General features: G+C 38.5%; 1 long non-coding RNA gene across 1 annotated transcript in view; it reads left to right on the top strand.

The window, feature by feature from the left end:
• LOC141498324 (uncharacterized) overlaps window positions 1-22,412 on the top strand; it is a 343,106-nt gene that overhangs the window by 90,825 nt on the left and 229,869 nt on the right. The window contains exon 2 of the long non-coding RNA XR_012471613.1: window positions 21,629-21,680. This is a non-coding gene — a long non-coding RNA (uncharacterized LOC141498324). The remainder of the gene's footprint in view (window positions 1-21,628; window positions 21,681-22,412) is intronic.

Raw genomic sequence — 22,412 nt, 5'->3', positions numbered from 1 at the left:
AACCTAAAAGAAAAAGAAATATATGGAGAGGTATTTGTTGGTTAAAATGGTTGTTGGTTCAAGTGACCTATGGAAGTTGCTTGTGGGTAAATGGAATAGTAACTAATTTCAGCTTTTCTAGTCCATTGGTATAGAAAAGTTATTTTGATAGTTTCCAAAAAAGAGTTAGCTATTTGAAAGAGTTTTCTATTCCAAGAAGGTAAAATGCTTCCCAGGACATTAGCAGGTTATAACCAAGGACTGAAAAGAACCTTAGAGAGGGAATCAGGAAACCTGGACAATCAAATGATACTAACCAACAGCACAATGTGAGGCAGGTCATTTTTCCCTGGGTCTCTGTTTTCTCATCTGTAAAGTGTAGCAGTTGAATTGGATGGCCTCCAAGGTCACTTCCAGTTCTGGCATTCTGCAATCGTATGAGTCATTCTAGGGTCATTTTTCAAGACCTGCTCATGATTATTTCTATGAGATTGGAGCCAAAGCACTTAGTCTTCCTGTCATTTTATGTGTTTCTTAGGAGGAGATGATCGATCCCCTTCATTCATTTTTTTGTTTGTTCGTTTGTTCATTCGTTCACTCATTCATTCGTTCATTTATTCATTCGTTCATTCATTCATTCGTTCATTCATTCAGCAAGTAAACAAGCAAGAATCCATTAAATTCTGATCATGTGCTGGACAATGGGCTAGACACTAAATAGAAAGACAAAACCAAAATATTGTCTCCTCTCTCTAGGAGCTTACTTCCTGCTGTTGAAAACACTTATACTCAACTAAGTTAATGCTATCCATGTGTGTGTATACATACATATATTTATATAATATACATATATAATTAGGTATATAATATATGTACTCCTATAAAGGTATCTATGTAATATTGTATGTATTTTATAGCTATATGAGATATTTACAATATATACTATCGTATATATGTTTACATATACACATACTAGATACAAAATAATATTGAAGAGAAAGGAAAGTACTGACAACTGGGGGTTCTTGTTACTTTTTGGTAAAGAGGACACTTGGTGAGCACATGCATACAAAGAATTTTGAGCTCTATGGGTGAAAAACTAAGTTTCCAGTTAGGATTCTTGACCTGAGGTTTCTGAACTTTTTTTTTTTTTAGCAAGGCAGTGGGGTTAAGTGGCTTGCCCAAGGCCACACAACTAGGTACTTATTAAGTGTCTGAGGCCGGATTTGAACTCAGGTCCTCCTGACTCCAGGGCTGGTGCTCTATCCACTGTGCCACCTAGCCACCCCTGAACTTTTTTTTTTTAAAAGATGAGATGTTCCAAAAGTCTTGGTACTGTTTAAGACTGTTAGCTGTATTTTGAAAATCTGTAATTCAATATGATTGGTTTTGTCAGGAGCAGTAACAGACACCTGTAATTCTTGCATCTAGAGAGATTGAGACTGGGAGATGATAAGCTCAGGAGTCCTGAGATGCAGTGGGGCTAAACGTGATCTAATGGCTATATGATATCTAGCACCAATATGGGGAGGCCCCAGGAGTCAGTACTGCCATACTTACTGCCCTTCTACCTTTGGTGACACCAAGCCTCAACCACACATACACACACTCACACACATGTGTGTGTATAAATATATATGTCAACATAGACATATCTGTATATAAATATATGCATATATACACATATCTATAATATACTCACACATACATATGTGTGCATTTATATTTGTGAGTACACATATTCAGATACAATAGATACAGCTTATATTTATATTTTTCTACACATACATAATTAAATAGCTTCATATACATATATCATATATGTATATATACGTATATATACACTCACACATAAAAGCCCCCATATAGATGTAAAAACTACCTCATTTTTTTTAGGTTTTTGCAAGGCAATGGCATTAAGTGGCTTGCCCAAGGCCACACACCTAGGTAATTATGAAATGTCTGAGGCTGGATTTGGACTCAGGTCCTCTGGCTTCTAGGGTCAGTGCTCTATCCACTGCACCACCTAGCTTCCCTGAATTGACTGCTTTGAGGGAAGAATCTCACATTCCCATGATGATAATGGAAACATATCAATTTCTTGTTTATATTTCACACACACACACACACACACACACACACACACACACACACACACATATATATATATATATATATATATATATATATATATATATATATATATATATATATGAAATTGGTTCCTTTGTAAATGTAAATTCCATTCATTTAGAAGAATGATTCTAAGGAGTCCTTGAACTTCATCAGACTGTCACCAAAGAGGTCTCAGACACTAACAAGGTCAAGAACTCCTGTGAATTTAGAGAGCCAAGTTCCCATTCTCCTGTCTCCTGTTTCTGTTGTGAGAGCCATGGTGGTCAGTTCATGGTGCTGACAGCTCATCTGTATTATGTTAATGCCGAACTGGATGAGGTGATAAATATCTGAAGACAGAGAGAGAGAGAGAGAGAGAGAGAGTGAGAGACAGATATGCACATAGAGACAGGGAAAGAGGGCAGAGTAGGAGGGAGGGAGAGAGAGAGAGAAGGGGGGAAGGGAGAGAGGCAGAGAAAGGGGGGGAGAGGGAGAGAAGGGGGGAGGGAAAGAGGGAGAGAAGGGGGGAGGGAGAGGAAAAAGTGGAGAGAGACAAAGGAAGAACATGGAAATGAATGAATGAAATGGAAAAAGCAGTTTGATGATAGATCTCTTCAGACTTCCAAAGAGCTGTCCTATGGAAGAAAAATCAGATTTAGCCAATGTGACTTCCAGAGTGTCTTTCCCTGGGCCAGGGAATTATGTTATCTACAACTCCCCTTTGCAGCCTAAGATTCAAGAATCCCACTTGGGGTTCTTCTCTTGTACCATGGTTCTGCCTACTTCTCTCAGAAAGTGGGGAGAAAATTCAATCTCTTCCCTTCCAGTGATGTCTGCGAAGTTATCTCTTGCTTTCACCCTACCCAGCTTCCTGTGATTTGGCATTCCAAGAGAGTTGCACGTGACTCCATGAAGCTCCCCCCAGTTTCTGTATAGTTGGAGGTGGGTGGATGGGCAAATCTCAGTATAATCAAACCCACATACTCCAGCCCTATTCCAAGATTTCACTGAAAACAATTGTCTAAAAATGGGATAGTTTGCTTTGTGAGGTAATGAGCATCCCACCACAAAACAGGATATTTGAATTTATGAAGTTTTATGTGCATGTTTAAACACATATTTGTATATGTGCATATACATGCATTCTGTCTATATAACTATATACACATATATTTACTTATGCAAGAAATTGTTTTATGAGATAATGGGGACCCTACTGGATATATTTAAAATGAGAATCAGGAGCATTATAGAAGGATTTATTTCATGGCTAGATAGGATCCTTGCCAACTCTAAGATCCTATTATTCCCATTTAATAAAAGGTAGCTTACTTAAAAGTTGATTTGGAAAGATCACTCTGGTGGTTATGTGGTCCAGAATAGGAAAGAGAATAGTTAATCCTTCATAATCACTAGAAGAGAGAGCCACATGAAAGGAGTTGCCGGTCTATGATTACCAGTTTGATTCTTGGGGGATTTGTCAAGTTATATGTGCAGTAGCACTGTGGGAAGTGTAAATGGTTGGCAACTGCTTGTTTGAAAGTGGAAGAGGCCATTGGGAGATATAATTTTCTGATCTTTGTGTACTTTAAATGGTAATTGGAGATGGGATGTGGAGGAAACCATTACTTGCTACTCCCATTAACTTCTGGGGGTTGGAGTTGAACAGACAGATGTGCAGACTCTACTCTCTCCATAAATTTAATCTTATCAATGTCTATGCATATGGAGGGCAAGAAATGAAATTTCTTCTTGTGATAATAACAGCAATAAGCCTTTATTAAACACCTGCTATGTACCAGTCATAAAATAAGACATTTAGAATAGAAAGATGAAAATGAAATAATCTCTGAACTCAAGTTTACATTATTATGGGAAAAAAACACTCACATGGATGAATACAAACCATGTGTAACAAATTTAAAGTTACTTTGGTATGGGAAGGGAACCCTAACAATTGAGATGGGATGGGCACAAAGACTTCATGAAGGAGGTGACATTTAAGCTGAGCTTCCTTGAAGGGAATTGGGGAGCATGGGGAAGGATGGTAAGAACATTCCTGGTTCAATGGACAGTCTTAAAGGCATGGAAGTGGAAAATAAAATATTATATATTAGGGACGACAAATAAACCTATAAGCTGAAACTTAGAGTAATAGGAGATCAGTCTAGAAACAGAGATTGGTATAAAAATGGACTAGACTTTAAAAGTCAAACAGAGGAATTTTATTTTATTCTAGAGGTACCAGGAGGGCGTAACAATGGGGGTTCCTGAGTAGGGTGTTTTTAAGGTCATTGATTTGACATTTATGGATTGGAAGAATTGGGCAAGAGAAGAGTTTCAAGGTAGGAGTAAAATTTAGTAATCTACTGCAGGTAAGAGGATGTGATTAAGACTTGAATTAGGGTGGTTAACTGTTAATAGTGAGAAAGGGATAGATACAGATGCAAGAGAAGAAGAAAGGTGGCATGAGGTAGAAAGGCAGTCTTGTTTGTTGAGAGAATTAAAGAAGGGGATGTGGGGTATATTTAAACCTCAAATATTATTTATACACTCTTAAATTGTATGATGGGGTGGCTTGATGACAATAAACTTTAAAAGGAACAGAAATTGTCTAATGGGGAGTATGCTTTTTTTTCTTGAGAAAAGCTGCTGTATTGGCAATGATCATCAAACTTTCCCAGATGATGGAGAAGCAGGATTATTTACCATCCCCCCCCCAAATCTCCAAATATATTGGATGTTTATCTAGGAGATGACCATGAAAATAAACAAAGACAAAAGACAATGTAATGTTATTTTGACATCTTTGTTAGAGATACAGTCTGACATAATAGAGAGCTGAAGTCGGGAGTTGAGATGACCAGGGCTAGAATCCTGCAGTGGTCACTCATTCACATATCATTGGATAAATATCTTAATATCAGTAAGTCAGACAGATATCCATCTTTAGGGTTTTTTTTTTTTGCAAGGCAACCAGGGTTAAGTGGCTTTCCCAAGGCCACCCAAGCTAGGTACTTATTAAGTGTCTGAGACCAGATTTGAACCCAGGTACTCCTGACTCCAGGGCCAGTGCTTTATCCACTACACCACCTAGCCGCCCCTAGATATCCATCTTAATCAATGATTCTCAGAATATAACTCCCTGAACTTTCTTCTTCCTTTTCTTTCTCTTGCTCCTCACCAACTGTCTTACCTTCATGGAATGTTAGAAGAGAAGTTTCTTGTCATGTTTGTAAGTCATTGCATCCCCAGTGCTCAGCATAGTGACTAGAAAATGGTAAGAACTTAATTATCTATCTCTTTGTCATGATCATCACAATGAACATTTTGTTTATGAAGCACTTGAAAATATCATTTTATTTTATCCTCATTAACAACCTAAGCTAAGAGCTTTTATTATCTACATTTCATTGATGAAGAAATGAAGGCAAATAGAGGTTATAACCTGCCCTGAGTGCAAGTGACTGAGGTAAACTTTAAAATTAGGTCTTTCTGACCCCAGAGTCAGGGATCCAGTGATTGCTCTCTGTGTCTGTGACTATCTCAGTCTCAGTCTCTGACTCTCTTTTTTTCTCTCCTTGTCTCTCTGTCTCTCTCATCTATATCATCTGTCTATCACCTTCTTATCTATTATCTCTTTTTCTGTCTATCTATCTCTCTTTCTACTATATCCCATGACCTTGGTAGAGTCATAGAGGACAGTTATGTTAATAAATCTGTAGTGAATTTTGTTGAAGTCTTGGGAAGGTTCCATTTGTCTCTAGTCTATTAGGAACTATCTGATCCTAGGAAGAGATGAACGTAAAGTCCCAAAGGAAAGTCTAAGTAAGGATATATCTCCTTTTGTGCACTTTCCCATCTTAGCTTATGATGAAATAGGCACATTAATACAGTGGAAAAGCAATGAGAACCACTTACTTATTTCTAGGGTGATTATTCAGATCATCCAAGTGTCAAACTTTCTTTGTTATATCCATTCAATTGTTCAGTCTTACATTTAAAATCAATTTAATTACCTACTAGATTACAAGTTCTTTGAAGGGAAAGGCTTTTATTTTTCCACCTTTGTAACTCCCAGTGCCTAATATAGTACTTTATACATGATAGAAGTTTAATAAATCTTTTAAAATTTAAATTGTACAAACTATACTGGGTGTGAAGGGAAGTCTATAGGAAATGATATATATCTCTTCAAAGAGGTCATAATCTAGGGGAAAAGTCATACCTGTGGTACATGTAGTTTTCTGAACATTGTAGATGCCTAATCTCTTGAAAATGCAATTAATCATAAGCATGTATTAAGTATCTATTATATGCTAAGCACTGAGAATAGATTTTAAAAATGAAAAAGTTCTTGTCCTCAAGGAATTTACATTCTATTGAGGGATTTTTTGGGGGGCAATATATCTATAATAAGAATTTAATATATATATATATATATATCTATGCACAAGCACATACTTATGTGTCTCTCTTTACAAATCTATCATCTACCAATCATCTATCATCTATCTGTATTGATCTATCATCTGTCTATCATCTATTATGTCTCTATCTATCTATCTATCTGTCTGTCTGTCTATTGAACTGTAGATGGGGCACAGTGCATAGAGCACTGGCCTTAGAATCAGGAGGATGGGAATTCAAATCCAGCCTCTTGACACTTACTAGTTGTGTGACCTTGGGCAAGTTACTTAACCCTGATTGCCTGGCATCTAGGGTCTTCAGTTGTCCTGACCACTGGACCCAGATGGCTCTGGAGGAGAAAGTAAGACTGGTGACTTAGCACAGCCCCCCCCCCCCCACTCAAGTCCAATTCATGTGCTTGTCATGGCATCACCTCTCTTCTAGTCTTCTTCAAAAATGAAAGACAAGCATCTATCTGAAGATATTGTCAGAAGAAGCCCTAGCAGATGCTCAAGAAACTGCCTGGAGAACAATTGAAGTCATCAATATACAACAAAATATGTGCTAGACTAATATTGACCCTAAGCAAACTCAAACTCAGGGAAAGATCACCATCTGGTGGGATTAGTTAGGGAAGACACTATGGAAGAAGGGAAATCCGGAGTAGACCCTTAAAGGCAACGGAAGATTTAGATACAGGATGGGGAGCAAAAGGCAATCCAGAAAGAAGAAACAATAGGGATGGAAACATGGACTGGGAGACACCCTTGCGATCATTCTGCCTGCAGCCATATTATGAGAGAAACTTGCTCATTCCTGCCTGAGTTCTATCATTGTTTATAGGCAGTGGCCAGCACAAACCTGGCTTCTGCAGAGCCAACTTGACTATTGGGTATGGAAAAAAATCAGATTGCTTTTTGTGGAGCTGGTCCTTATTCTAGTTGAGGACTTTGTATTTGGAACAGATGGGTTTTGTGAGAAATGAAAGGATTGTTTTCCTACAAAGTATTCTTAGGAACAAAGAATCAGAGGAATTATAATCAGAAAGCCCTCTTTCTCCTGAAGATCATGTTTTTTTCTGGCTTGTAGTGATCTTCAACTTCTTTTTCATCCACAAAGGAGCTGAATGAGGCATTTTGGGTAAAAACCTAGGGGTCTGATTTATCCTTTAGACTTCATACATTCCCCATTAAACATTATACTTTCTCTAAGTCTTGCTCATTCAGCTCAGGATTGAGAGTCCAGTCAGCATGCTGCATCCACATTCAGGACTGATGCCTTTGTCTTGCAGAGATGGCCTTCATTCAGTTCTGCATACCACTGTCTCACCACCCCTCTGCAGCCAAGGACTGGGAGAAAGATGCTGTTAGCTCTGCCTCCAAGTGGAAGGCTGGAGTGATTGCCTCCAGGTTGTAAATTGTTTTTCCAAAAACTCTCCTCCAAGTGGCTCCTGGAAATCTAGTGCTTAGCTGCTCTAGGCCTGGCTGCTTTGTAATGTTTTCATTTTTCCAAATTTCAGTTTGATGGATTATTTCCATGCTTGGTAGGAGAGGAACTCAAATATGCCGTATTAGATGATCTCTTGGGTCCCTTAGTTACCGAATTGTAACTAGAAGATTTGCCCTCCAGGACAAGTTGAGTCAGGGGGTAGGGTAGAGGGGACTCCAAAGGACAAGAGGACAATCCACCTTAATTGGAGTCCATCTGGCTGATAGTGGATTGGATGGGGAAGCAGTAGGCAGGCAGTACAAGACTGAAACTTCTGAAGAGGGTTTGGACCTTCATTTGCCCTTCCCCTAGGTGGGTGGCTCTGACATAAAGTCCCATTTGCCTTGCTTTACCCCTAGAAAGTTTTATAATTTCATGATCATTAGTTCTCTGCCTTGTTTTCCTCATCTGAATAAATAAGATAAAATGTTCCTCTAAGGAGAGAATTGGGGATGTGACCTCTGAAGTCTTTTTTTATCTCGGAGCTCAGTTATGGTATATATCAGTGGGGGTGCAGAATTGTGGTAGAGAAGCCAGATAACCTAAAATGAATTGAATATACTATTCAAAGTGGGAGCTTTGACGAAAATAGAATGTATCAATTTCTGAGGTCTCCTTCACATCCATACCTTCCTCTCCATAGTAAACTACAACATAGAGCTATCTCTAGGAGGGAGCAAATGGGATTTTGTCCCAGTGTGATGTGTTTATAGAGCTCTACAAGATTTGCAACTGTTTAGGAAACAGGGGAGCTTAGCACTTGGTTAGCAGGCATAATTAGTTCAACTCTGCCAGATGTCATTTTGCAGTAAATACCTCTAGCCCTAGTAATGGTCTTCCAGCTGATATCACCAACAGACCACTGTCCCACTTCATCTCTCCACCATGCCAACTGTGTGGTACTTCATGTTGCCTGTTCTAGTTTTAGTTTAGGATATATGTCCCAAGGCTGAATCCAGGTGGTGCAAAAATACTTAATAGGGATCAGGAGAACTTTGCGGAAAAGTAATTCTTCTCCTACTTCTTGTATGAATTTGGTCAAATCACTACCCTCTGTCATTTCCATTTGTTCTTCTAAAGGTAAGACAAGAGTGTTGGATTAGTGAGTATTAAAATTCATTTAATCATATATACTATATAATATTTATAAATAAATAAAATAAAGATCCTTTAAATTCAAAACCATTATAAGGTTATCGCTTGAGGAAGTAGAGATGTTGACCATCAAAAAGAAAAGATATGGGTTTTTGTGTGTGTGTATGCATTCATGTTTAGTGTAGTATAACATGTCTTACTTTAATAATTTGCTTTTACACAAGACTAAGAACAATATAATGAACCTATCAAATTCATGTGTCCTCTTCTCTGATATTTAAAGGATATATTAAGGGGGCAATGGAGAGAGCCCCGGCCTTGGAGTCAAGAGGACCTGAGTTCAAATCCAGGCTAAGACACTTAATAATGGCCTAGCTGTGTTGACCTTGGGCAAGCCACTTAACCCCATTTCCTTAAATAAATAATTTTTTTAAAAAAGGAATATATTAAGCAAAAAGTTAGGAGAACAATCACAATTGTTCTGAGCCCCCAGTTAGGAAAATTCTTAAAATTTAATTAGAATTTGGCTCTCTGATTTTAATGAATATTTATTTCTAGCCAACTCCTAATGTTTTTTTGTGCCTGAGAGACAATTCAGCTTGCTGGAAACATTTGATCAAAGAAGCCAGAAAAATATGTTATTGGCATCTGTTAGTATACAGACACTAGAATATGAAAATAGGGGATCATCACAAAAATGCTTGATGAAGAGAATATATTTTATAGTGTCAACCTGAGTATTCCAGTCTGAGAAATCCATGTGAGGTGATAGGGAAGCAGAGTTTTTGAATCTTGACTGAAGTCCTGATGAATGAATGGGAAAAAGTTATTAGGCTTTATGCTGAGTCCTAGGCAAATAAGTACTAAAGTACTGATAATTTCTGTCCTAGAGGAATTTACATTATAATAGAGGGAGAAAGCAAATAGAGAGAGAATTGGTGATAGCGAGGAAGGGGATATTTGGGGGGAAAGTTTCTGTAATGCTGAGTGGGACTCCTGAGCCAGTTTGCTCCCAGGAGCAAATTAACAGAATAAATTTGATTATTGTTCCAAAAGTGGAAAAAGGAGAAGAAGAAAGGGAGAAGGATGGTAGTGCAAAGTAAAGTTGAGGTTGACCAGGGAATAAAGAATGAAATGAAACATGATTGAAACCTGTCTGAAATAGTGGTCCAGGGAAGGCAGTCATTGGGTATCCGGATCAGATGTTCTAGAAATGAAAGGGTTAAGACCTCCAAACCAATGACAAGGTGGATGTCAGGGCTATCAAGAAGATGACTGAGGAATACTAAAGTGAAGTATCACTAGTGACTGGAGAGAGGCAATCATCCATCAGGAAAATGGGACCCCAGGGTAAAAGCTATCATTTATATATCCTGGATGTTTCAAAGTATGACACTTTTGAGTGTTCAGGAGATTGTGACTAAATCTCTATATGGGAGTAAAGGAAATTAAGCTCATTGTACAGAGGCCCATAACTATTTTGCTAGAATGGGAAAAAATATTAATTACTGACTGTGTGATGGCACTGTCCTAAGTGCTGTATAATGCTAGCTTATTTGATTCTCTTAACCTTGGGAAGTAGTACATAAGAGTTTATGAGCCCCATTTTACAGATTAAGAGATTTAAGCAAATAAACTATTAAATTATTTGTTCAGGATAATTCAACAGGTCTTCCTATTTCTAGGGCAGCTAAATTGGCATAGTAGGTCTGATTCAGGAAGACCTGAGTTCAAATATATCCTTAGATAATAACTGGATGACCTGGACAAGTCACTTAACTCTGTATTCCTTAGTTTTTCCCATCTGTAAAAAAGAAAAGCTAGTATTTTTGCTAAGAAAACTCCAAATGTGTCACAAAGAGTCAGGCATGTTTGAAAAATGACTGAACAATTTCCTAATCCTAGACCCAGCCATTGAACCACCTTTGATTTGGATTTCTCCTTTGTTCCATCAAATTATCTTTTACTTATTATTTTGGAAACTTGATGCTTACAAAGAGCTGAGGAGCTTCTAGAGAGATATGAGTCAGATTCTAATGTTTTCAGGGGAGACTTTTGGGTGGAGACAATGAGGCATAAAAATTATGATGATGATGATGATGATGGAGAGTCTCTCAAAATTGAGTTATTCTACCTGATGAGAGAGTTCTAAAGGCATTATTAACAAATGAGCCGCATGAAATTATTAGACTATAAAGATGGAAGAAAAGTCATCCTAGTGAGTCAGATAATGTCTCAATGTACTGTAGTTGTTGGCTGTTCCAACAAGAACAGAACAGAATTTTTTTTTCCTTTAAAAAGTAAACTCTCTTGCAGGCAAAGTAAATCAAATGATTCAGTAAAATAATATGTGGTAGTTGTTAGGATGGAAATGAATAGAATTTGGCGAGTTGGGGGGAATTTAATAATTTGGGGGGATGAGAGGAATGGGATTAAAGTGTATACCCCTAGCACCTCATACAGTACTGGATCTAGAGTAGGTACCCAATTAATGTTTTTTTTAAAGACAGGTGGGTGAATTGAATGTAAGTCGGCAGATGACCTGTGGTTAAGGAAGCAGGAAATCGGTTGTTGGACAACTTCACATAGAATGAATATATGGCTAATGCTGCCAGTTTTCCCTTGTGGAATAACTTCAGAAACTAATTACTTTTCGACACAGTCACCCTCTGCCTCAGTAGAGTTCAAGTCATTGGGAAATATAACCCTCTATGAGTTTCTTTTTTTCTGCCCCAGTCTCCTGGCTTCTGTTGTTTCTCTTGAGGTTCAGATGTATTTTTTTAATCACAGATTGTCCCAGATTTGAACCAAACCCTGAATTACCAGGTTTTTGGAGCACACAAAGAATGAGTTTATCAAATTTAGAAGTGCTTTCTGACTTGATGGAATTCCATGCCCTTTGAATCTCCCTCTGATTGCCTCCGCACCCTACCAGTAGTTCGAACATTCAATAGCCAGGTGTAAGGGAATGTGGAAAAGGGGCTGTGCATTGAAGAGAGAGCTATTGGAATCAGCTGACCTTCCACTTCCAGCCTGCCCATTGCCCCCCTCACCCACCATGACTCCACCTTCCCCAAGCTCCTCCACCATTTGGTAGAACATCCACTGAAGGCACCGTCCAGGAATGTGTTCTTGTACTATGGAAACTTGACATAGGGCAGGAGCCTGGGAATAAAGTCCAACTGGAATGGTTGTTTCTCAGATGCAGTTGAGGCTCCCTGCTGTCGAAGGCAATAGAATATTCATCTTCTCTAATTTACCTTGGAATTCTGCCTATCCTCTATACACTAATGAAGCCACCGAGTTTGGGGATTTCAGATCTGGCTAGTGTTCAATTAGGACCATAGCCTATTGGGCAGCACTGTGGGCTTCTTCTGCCTGGAAAAAAAAATGGAGGTGGGAACTGATCTATGGAGAGAACAGCTGCCTGTGACCATTGCTGGGGATTCAAGCAGTTGTTAACTTCCACTAGGTTGGCGAGGAAATGCCTTTTCCCTTTGAGTGGAAACAGTGGAGGCTCCCTACAACCTTCCTCTGGCTGCTCCTGTGTCTCACTCCCTGCTCAGGATGCCACTCTACCAAGACTGGAGGCAAGTGAAGGGGGATAGAAAAATGGGAAAAGTTCCACCAGACTATATAGCAAGGAAGTTTTGGATGGGTACTGGCCAGGAAGAGCTTCAGAATTGGACATACAACTGTTTTAAATGCTTCACAAGGGATTTCCTCTATGTGGGCCTTGAGAAATAAAGATACTCTCAGTCTCACTCCGGAGACTTGAATCAAAGGAACATTATAGGCCTCAGCAGTAAACAATACCTGGCCAGTTCTTGGCCTAGCTTTCTTCCTCTCTTTTTAAAAATTTTTTAAAAAAATTTTTATTGTTACTTTTGTTGTTTTTACATCATAATCATTTCCAGGCATACTGCCCATATCCACTCCACCCAATGAGCCTTATAACAAAGAAAAATAGGTAAGTAAAATCAACCAACAGATTATTATACTATACTATACTATAAGATTTATCAGTGAGGCAGCTGCGCTCTATGAGGAAGACAGAATTGAAGCAGCTCAAAGGAAACATGACATCCGTAAATTTAGAAAACCCACTTCAGTATTCACATGGACTTTCTGTGCCCAACCTGTGGTAGAGCATTCTGAGCTCATGTTGGGCTGATCAGCCACAGTCAGATACACTGTAATTTATCTCAGACATAGTGATGCCATTTTGATAACAAAGGACAAAAACCAACTAACCAACCACATTCTATTCCATAATCCTCCTGAAGGAAAAGAAATGAACAAACTTTTAACTTTTTAATATTTCATCTGAAAAGCTTTTCTTCATCTCTTTCTCCTTCCCTCCCTCCTTTTCTCCCTTTTCTCTCCCTCCCTCCCTTTCTGCTTGCCTTCCTTTTCCCATTCCTCCCTCCTTTGCTGCCTTCCTTTCTCCCTCCTTTCCTCTTTGCTTTCCTCTCCCATTCTTCCCTCCTTTCTTGCCTTCCTTTCTACTTCTTTCCCTCTTCTTTTTCTTCCTTCCTCTCTCCCTTCCTTCCTCCTTGCCTTTTTCTCTCCATTCCTCCCTCCCTTCCTCTTTTCTTCTCTTCCTCTTTCCCTTTACATCTTTTCTTCCTTCTCTTCTCCCTCCCTTCTTTCTTTTTTCTCCCTCCTCCTTAAATTTTTTTCATTCTTCCTTCCCTCCTTTTCTTTCCCTTTCCCTCCTATTTTCTTCCTAATTTTAAACTGAATAATACTCTCAACAAATATGAGTAAACATAATCTGACAACACATGGGGTAAATATTCAAATAAAACCTAACCACTCTAACTATTTACATATTTAGTAGAAACAATAATAGTCCCAAATAAGAACAACATTATTCATGTGTACTGTGCCCCTTTCTGAATCCTTTTGTGTCTTATAAAGTTTTGTTGCCACTTTTATGTATGAGTGTGAGTGTTTATGCATGCTTATGGGTATATGTCTCTTGGTCATGTAGATTTACTCCCTCTCCCCAAACCTAGGATCCTTGCTGCATTTTGTCAAATTTGCCCCAGATGTCAAAATTCCTGGTTATGGTTGGTAGGAAAACCTTGTTTCTCTCAAGAGACAATAAGAAAATAAAAGATAATAAAGAAACTGAAATGAACAAAAACGATATCTTACGACAGGATAGAACTTTCTCTAAGAAAGGAACTGAAAATGTCAGTTGTAGAGAACTGTAGAGGACTGTTGGAAGAATGATGGGAGGAGACCTGAAAAATGAATGTTGCCTGCCCATATGAGATATTTGATGATAGTGAGTACCTCCTAGTGGGAACTGTGAATCACTCTACACAGAGAAGCTACAAGAAAGGACACTTGCTTGGAATCCCTTAGTGCATGATTATAGTTGAAGCTATTGGTAGCCTCAAGGGAATGATGCCCCTTGTGAGGTTTGCATCTTCTATTGTCTCTTAATTTCTTTGACTTGTAAATGAATTCTTTACCCTGTCTTGAACTTGTTACCTGTATGTTTAGGAAAGGAAAATTTAATCATAACTCTGACTCATTGAGAAGATATATCTGTCCTTTGTTCTTGAAGACTTTGATGTCAGGGAGGTGATACCATACATAACAAGCACCTGAACTGAATTTGGGGGAGGGGGGCTGTGTTACGTCACGAAACTCACTTTTTCCTCCGGAGCCATCTGTGTCCAGTGGCCAGATATGAATAAAGATGACTGAAGATGGCCCTGGATATGAGGCAATCAGGGTTAAATGACTCACCCAAGATCAGGCAAGTAAAAGTCAAGTGTCTGAGTCTGGATTTGAACTCCTGTCCTACTGACTCCAAGGCCAGTGCTCTACCTAGCTGATTCCTTGAGAAGAAATGTAGTGGAAAAAGCACTCACTGGACCTTAGAAGACCTGGATTAAAATCTATGCTATCAATTCTAACTAAGAGATTGTAAACAAATCACTTTATTGATCTGACACTCTTAGTTCTCTTCTTTAAAATGAAGGTGTTAGTTTTGTACCACTTTTCCAAGCGGTTGTGAAAAAGTCACTTTTTCAAAGTGCTCTAGAAATATAGGGTATTATTTTCATGTATACGTTTGAGAATGTGAGTGACTCACCAAATTATCAAAACGCTCTCTTTATGAATCTTCTCACTGATAGAGGTCTCCCATTCCAGTACTGGGATTCTCAAAGGAAGGGTTTTGCCTTATTAGTTCCAAGTCAGTGGGAATCCTGTCTTGAACAGCATATAATAAACTTTTAAACTCAGGAAGTCATATATAGACTGAAAATAAAAACAAGTTCAAAAAAAAAGTTCCAGAATTAGTGACCCCTGCCTCCTTTATCTCCAAGTAGATCTTTATCTCTAAGGGATCTCTAAGAGATCTTTCTCTAAGAGAATTCAAGGGTACTTTAGCTGAATTTCCAAGCCATGACATCCTTTAAAGGAAACCAACCCTAGGTTGGACTGGCCATGAATAGCACGTATAGTCAAGTGTTCAAAATGTCTCAATATACAGATCATGAGATTGACTGGATCATTTTCAGATCCAATCTGACATTTCTAAGATTCTTCATGTAATTGCTGTACTTCATCTCCACCACTTAGATTTTCTATAATCATTCCCCTCAGTGTTCTCAAGGTAGTCACTCCTAAAATAGACCTTGTATAACTGACCAGCTAAGGGACCAGATGGGTTAACCCTGTCACAAGAAGGGTAAGCAAGGAGATAGGCAGGATTTATCTGTCCCATTTTTGTTAGTAGAGACTTGGCTCAAATTCGAGGAATTTTCCCCCGTTTATAATGGATCTGTATCTAAGAATGTATGAACTTCCTGGCAAAAGAAGCTATAAGACTCAATATTGCTCATTGACTATATGGAAATGTCCCCTGACCCAACTACTTTTGCTTATTTCTGGGGTTAGCAGAGTGAGAGTTTTTGTGTCTACTTCTGAAGACCTGAAATTCAAGAAGAGACACCTCCCTACTGCTGCTGTGCTTTTGTGTCTGTCTTCTGAAAGGTCCTTACTCGATGACATTGGCCTACAGGAAAAGCCCTCCCTAAGACATCACTTTTAGAACTCTCATGTTCCTTTGCCTCAAAGACTTCTGATGGCTATCTTCCTTTGAGATAGAAGTCTCTAAGTCCCCAGATAAAGGTGCGTTTTATGTTTTTGAGTTGATTTGTTGAGATTTAAATCTTGGGGTAAAGTAGAAAGACTTCGCTTTGAAGTCAGAAGATCCAAGTTGAGGGTTTAGCTCTGAAATGGACCAAATCTGTGACTATGGGCAAAGGGCTTTCCCTTTCTGGACCTTAGTTTCTTAATCTGCAAAATGAAGGAGATTGGATTAGATGATTTCTAAATTTCCTTTCAGCATGGCCCCTTTGTTACATCACTTCATCATTTACTTTAGGTTTAGCAAATCTTAACAAATCACATGAATCTATATTCATTTAGGGCTGGCCTTGACCGTGGGTAAATAGGCAGCTACCAGTGTGAGGAGGGTTAAGAACTTCTTGATAGTTTTTCTGACCTTTTGTTCTGCTGCTGAATCTTATTGTTTTGTTTCATTCTATAAAACAACTCTTTGGTAGTGGCATCCTTAGGTAATTAGTTTAGTTTATAGTATTATTTTTATTATTTTAGTATGGTCTGCTCATGAGCAATTAATCTCTCTGGTTATTTAAGTCTTCTCTCATGAAAATTCTTCCTTTAAAAAATATCTTCCCTGCCAGACTGGCTCCATGCCTGAAAATTCCTCCATTAATTTCTCTTTGGAGTTAATACCTTAGAAAATCCCCGTTCAAATGCAAATGGTACTCATGATAGTATATTGCATAGAGCTATCATCAACCATGAACATCTCAGTATGAACTAAATCATCCAGTTGGATTCTTATATTTAACAGGGTATCAGGGGGAATATGATATAGAATAGGTCATTTTTTTATTAGAGTGCAGGGATGATGGATGTCTTAAGTATGGGGAGGTGCTTAGTGAAGGAAGTCAGATCCCTGGGTGGAATTCCATGTTATGAAGAGCCAATGAAAGAGAGAAGAGGCATTGAAATTTTGCCTGCTTCATAATTTTTCCCAAGATTGGCTCTATGTTGATAATATTATTCAGGGAAAGCACTTAACATTTTTAAAGCATCCCTGGGTATAGAGGAGTCATGTCAAACTCTAATAAAAAAGAATCCCTGCAAGCAAGTATATTGACTTAGAAAGCCTCAAATTAACATTATCTATGTTTTAGTGTATATTATTTTGTTAAGCCTTTCCCAAATTGTCTTTTAATCTGGTATGGGCTGCTCTGAACTTCCATGTGTCTGACACCTCCAATATGCCCCTATAATAGGGTTAGGAGATCCCCAAAATGCCCAGATGATTTTGGATTTAGTCCTTAGTCTCATAGATCTTCTAGTCTGATAGAGTTGAGTAAATAGTAAGTAGTGTTACTGGAGAAATGCTACTAAAAAGTTGGAGTGTTACTCAACCTCTTTGAGCTTCTGGTTTATTCCTTGAAAAATGAAAGGATTGGGCAGTTGACCTCTAAGGTTTCTTCCCATACCAGTGCCTGACATGGGTCCTTGCCACCAAATCACTAAGCTATTTTTCTCTAGAGCAAGAGTTGCAATGAAACCTAGTCTTCTTGCAAAAAGAACAGTCAAACCTCTGTTTCCAACTTTTTTTTAGTGAAGGTTCTGCATTTCATCAAATCCTCTAAATATTTATCTTAACATTCTTCCTATAATTTCAAATTATTTGCTGTATTTTAGTGAAAGTTTCATGTTTCCTGTTACACAGCAACTTTTCTCCTTCATAGATACAGGCAAATAAATCTCAGGGCCTTGTCATGAATGGTTGGGTGGGGTATAACACCAGCATCTTGCAAAGCATGAATCTCCTAATGGTATGACCATTTGAGAACAACTCAAAAATGACTGTTTAATGGTTCTACAAGCCTTAAAAATAGAGGATTTTGCTGTTGAATTGAATTAATAAGATAACATGTTACTATTGTAGAATAAGACATCAACTTGGAATTGTCAACTGGAGTAGAACTGACCTCTAATCTGTGAATAACAGGAGACAAACAGAGCTGGCAAAGAGACAGGAAAGTCAGGGATCAAAAATTAACTTCAGAGTGAGGAAAAACCCAAGGAGTTTACAAAGAAGTCTCTTCTTGGGTATGGGTTATTAGTGCAGCAATTTAGATCAATTGGTGGTGGAAAGAGTAAGACGGGCCACTGTTGATCCTGCCCTAAAATGATGGCAACATATAAATATAATATTTTTGTTTGCAAATCAGTTAGCAAAAATTATTTCCATTAGTCTTCAGAATAACCCTGGGAGGTAGGTGCTTTTATTATCCATATTCAGAAGATATGTGTGAGGATGTTTAAGGGTATTTTTCACTTTGGATCATATGCAAGAAAATCAATTTATGAAAAATGATGCAAACATTGTAATAGTTATTCACTCAGGTAAAAACTGTTCAAGGGATAGGTAGGTGACCAGTGGATTTTTACTTCCCTGGAGTAGTCTGTGAAATGAAAGAGAAGGGTCACTCTCCCAACCTCCCCAATCTGTGACTGGTTAGCTAAGTTGATTAGAGCAGCATATATGTGTGGTCAAGATTCTGGGCTAGATTATTATATGGTCCAAATACCTTCACCTTATCCCATGAACATCACTTCCCCTAACCATAGCCAGCTGTCTTACAGATGTGAGATCTTAATCTCAAGTGGATGTAGATGAGGGTTTGTGGTTGAATCAGTACAAATTTCCCATCACAATCAGAAAAGCAATTCATACCACTTTAGTTCACTCAGATCAAAAAAGGTCATCTTCTTAGAAGGACAATTCATTATCTCCCATGAAAGAATGGGATCCTAGCACTTCAATGTGGAAGAGACTCCTGAAGTTATCTCATTCAGTCTCTACCTTTTAGAAGTCAGTCAACTTACCACACAGGTAGGAAGCCACAAAGCTATAATTGGAACTCAGGTCCTCTAATTAATCAATTTAGTACCACTTTCTCTGTACCATCCTTCTACCAGGGAACCCTCATTAGTAGAACTATCCTTGTCTTTGGAGTAAGAGTCATTTAGCTAACCAAGATGCTAAGATGAGGGAAGGAAGGAAGCAAGTCCTTATTAAGAACCCAGTATGTATCATGGACAGCTAATGGGCACTATAGTGCATAGAACACTGGGGCTGTGGTCAGAAAGACTCCTCTTCCTGAGTTCAAAGCTGGCCTTAACCACTTACTAGCTATGTGACCCTGAGCAAGTCATTTAATCCTGTTTGCTTCAGTTTCCTTATCTGTACAGTGAACTGGAAAAGGAAATAGCAAATCATTACAGTATCTTTGCTGAGAAAATTCCAGATAGGATAGCAAAGACTAGGACATGACTGAAATAACTCAACAGCCACAACAAATACATATCATGCACTTTAAAAATATTATCTCATTTGATCTTTCCAACATCCCTAGGAAGGTGGCATTATTATTTACAATTGAGGAAATTGAGGCAGACAGCAGTGAAGTGATGTACCTAGGGTTATACCATTCACTAATGGCTAAGGCTGAATTTGAACTCATGTCTTCCTGACTCTAGACTCAATACTCTATCCACTGAGCCACCTAAGCTATAACTCTAATCCCTGTGAAAGGTCTCTTTTAACACTATTTTTTTATAATTGTTCTATATAATATTTTATCAAACCTTCTAGACTCAGAACGTGGAAAAGGAAGCTTGGGCTGGTAGAACAAACACTGGAGATATGGGTTGGAAATCCTTTCTCTTCACTCATTACCCATATTTCCTTGAGCAAGAAACTTAGCCTCTCTGAGCCTCTGTTTTCTCATCTGTGAAGTGGATTGAACTCCAAAAATCTCCTGGATCTAAAGCCTCTGAAATGCATGAACTTTGAGGTTTGATGACTGGTGCAAAGCTTTTTGATATTTAACCAACTCGATTCTCAATAACTTTTCTGAAATTAAATCCTCTGGTTGGGGGGGGGGGTGCAGGCTGGATACTAGGGTTTTTTTTCCCTGATGTGATCTGAATAGCTCACATTTCTATCAAGCTTTGAGAATTGTTAGAAAAGATAGCCCTGTGAAATTAAGTATTCCTCTTGCCATTTGACTCAGAGGGGTCATGGGACTGGCCCAGGGTCACACAGTCAGTAAGTGTCAGATGGTAATTCTTGGTGCTGACACACTACCCAAAGCTGCCATGGGAGCCTTCCCTTTGAATGCTGTACTTCCATATCTCTCTACCTCTAGTTCCTGGCTCTTGTTAGGATGTTGGAAGGTAGTTGCTGATAGGGTTATAGACACAGAGAGCCAAATTTTCCCCAGGGGTCTCAATCCTCCTACATTCAGTTTCTGTAGGAACTGTGACAATGAGTTCATAAATACTCCTTGGCCTCCAAATGACTTCATCCGACAGTGGTGGGAGTCTGTCTTGGGGAAGACTGCAGATTTGATCCCACCGTTTAAAACCCCAAACAAACCCCATTTTTAGAAGAACCAAACCAGCTGTTATCTAACAAAAGGAATTCTTCAGACTTCCTTGCTGTTAAGAATGGTTCCTTACAATGGATGATCTGATTATTTTTTAATGAAAAGAATATTTATGGGAGGTGCTGCTGAACCTAGCAGCATATTGGTTTCAGCCAAACAGCTTAAGCTATATTTTTCCCCTTCAAAAGTTTTAAATCTGGCAAAACCAGTATAGGGGATTTTTGTCTCCAAAGCATCACAATCCCTGCCCTCCCTCTTCCACTCTCCCACTTCTTTAATTTTTCAACCCATGTGTGTTTCCAGGGAAATGAGAGCCATATGTCTCTGATTCATTTACACTTTGCTCATCAAAATATAGAGTTTTGTAAGAGCTAATAGATTCCTGGGAAGCCTTATGAGTCCTTTTTATAAGCCTCTTACAGATTCTCTTTTCTTTGTGCCAAGTATTAACGGGGCTTGGACTTCAAAAGGCTTAAGTTTGGTTCAAAACTCAGAACCTCTGGTGTTTGAGAGGGTACTGAGCTTGGCAGGATATTATCTCTTCAGTTTAGGGTAAGTCAAGCCAGGCAGTATGGAAGGGTCCCAGAATTTCTGCAAAGTTATTAGCTCATAGACTGGGAGATTTAAAATTGGAAGGGACTTGGGGATTATAGAGGCCAGTCCCCCTTATTTGACAGAACAGTAACCTGAGACCCCAAGGAATCACATGAGAAGCGTCAATTGGTCTTGGGACTATGGTCATCTGATGCCAAATCAAGTCCAACACCATCTAGATACAGAATTGAAACCACAACCCATAATTACCCTTGGTTGGGCCTGGATTCAAAGAAAATTAACAAATTGACTTTACTTCTAAATCTTGCATATAATGGTGAATTGCATTTCAATGTTGAGAAAGCAGCTTGTCCTTAAATAGATGAACCCTGCCTATTTAGGAAGTGAATAATACTGGATTAAAAAAATCACAATAAACACTCAGTTTTTGGTTTTTCCTTCTTTCTCTTTAGGTTAACAAGGGGCACAGAGCTAGAAATCCAGGGGAAACTACTGCATTACCAGGTATTGTTGTTCATTTTGCTTTGGATTTGTTCTTAACCTGTTGGCCTATATTAATTTCCCATATCTGAATTGTTGTGCCTCTGTATAGTCCACATGGTATACCCCCATCTGCCTCCTACCTCTTCATCTGATATCTTAACTATTATGACTCCATTGAAGTTATATCTGTTTACAAATAGCCACAAGATCTTACAAAAATAATTTCAACCATACCATATAGGAAGCTTTTAATCTATTGGCTTTATGCAAGTAAAGGATAGCATCCTGGTCACTGCTGATCCCGTAAGTGTTACCAAAAAGACACTGACTTTGGAGTCAGATCTGAGGACAAATTTCAGGTCTGATACTTTCTACTTATGGGATCTTGAACAAGTCACTTCTGGCTCTCAATTTCCTTCTCTGTAAATTGAGGAGGTTGAACTATTATGATCTGAGTAAATCTGAGCTGAATGATGACTTGTCATCTATTTAGTTGCTAGTTGGGCTAAATGACCTCTAAACTCTCCCTATGTGACCTCTCTGAGGTCAATTATGAGGTTCTGTGATTCTGTTTTGTAGGTGATGGGTGAGATGCAAAATTTCTATTTTTTGTTAGGTTCTGCTCAACGAGGGTGTTGCTGCTTCATGTATAGACATATCCTCAACCATTTGAGCTAGGTTTGAATCAATGGTATTTTTCAAGAGAGCAAGATAGTAATTAAAGTGCTTTGTAATTTGTGAAGACCCATGAAA

The sequence above is a fragment of the Macrotis lagotis genome, chromosome 1 (assembly GCF_037893015.1).
Source record: "Macrotis lagotis isolate mMagLag1 chromosome 1, bilby.v1.9.chrom.fasta, whole genome shotgun sequence".
NCBI lineage: Eukaryota > Metazoa > Chordata > Mammalia > Peramelemorphia > Peramelidae > Macrotis > Macrotis lagotis.
The sequence above is the reverse complement of the archived record's forward strand: the minus strand, read 5'-3'. Positions and strand labels throughout refer to the sequence as shown.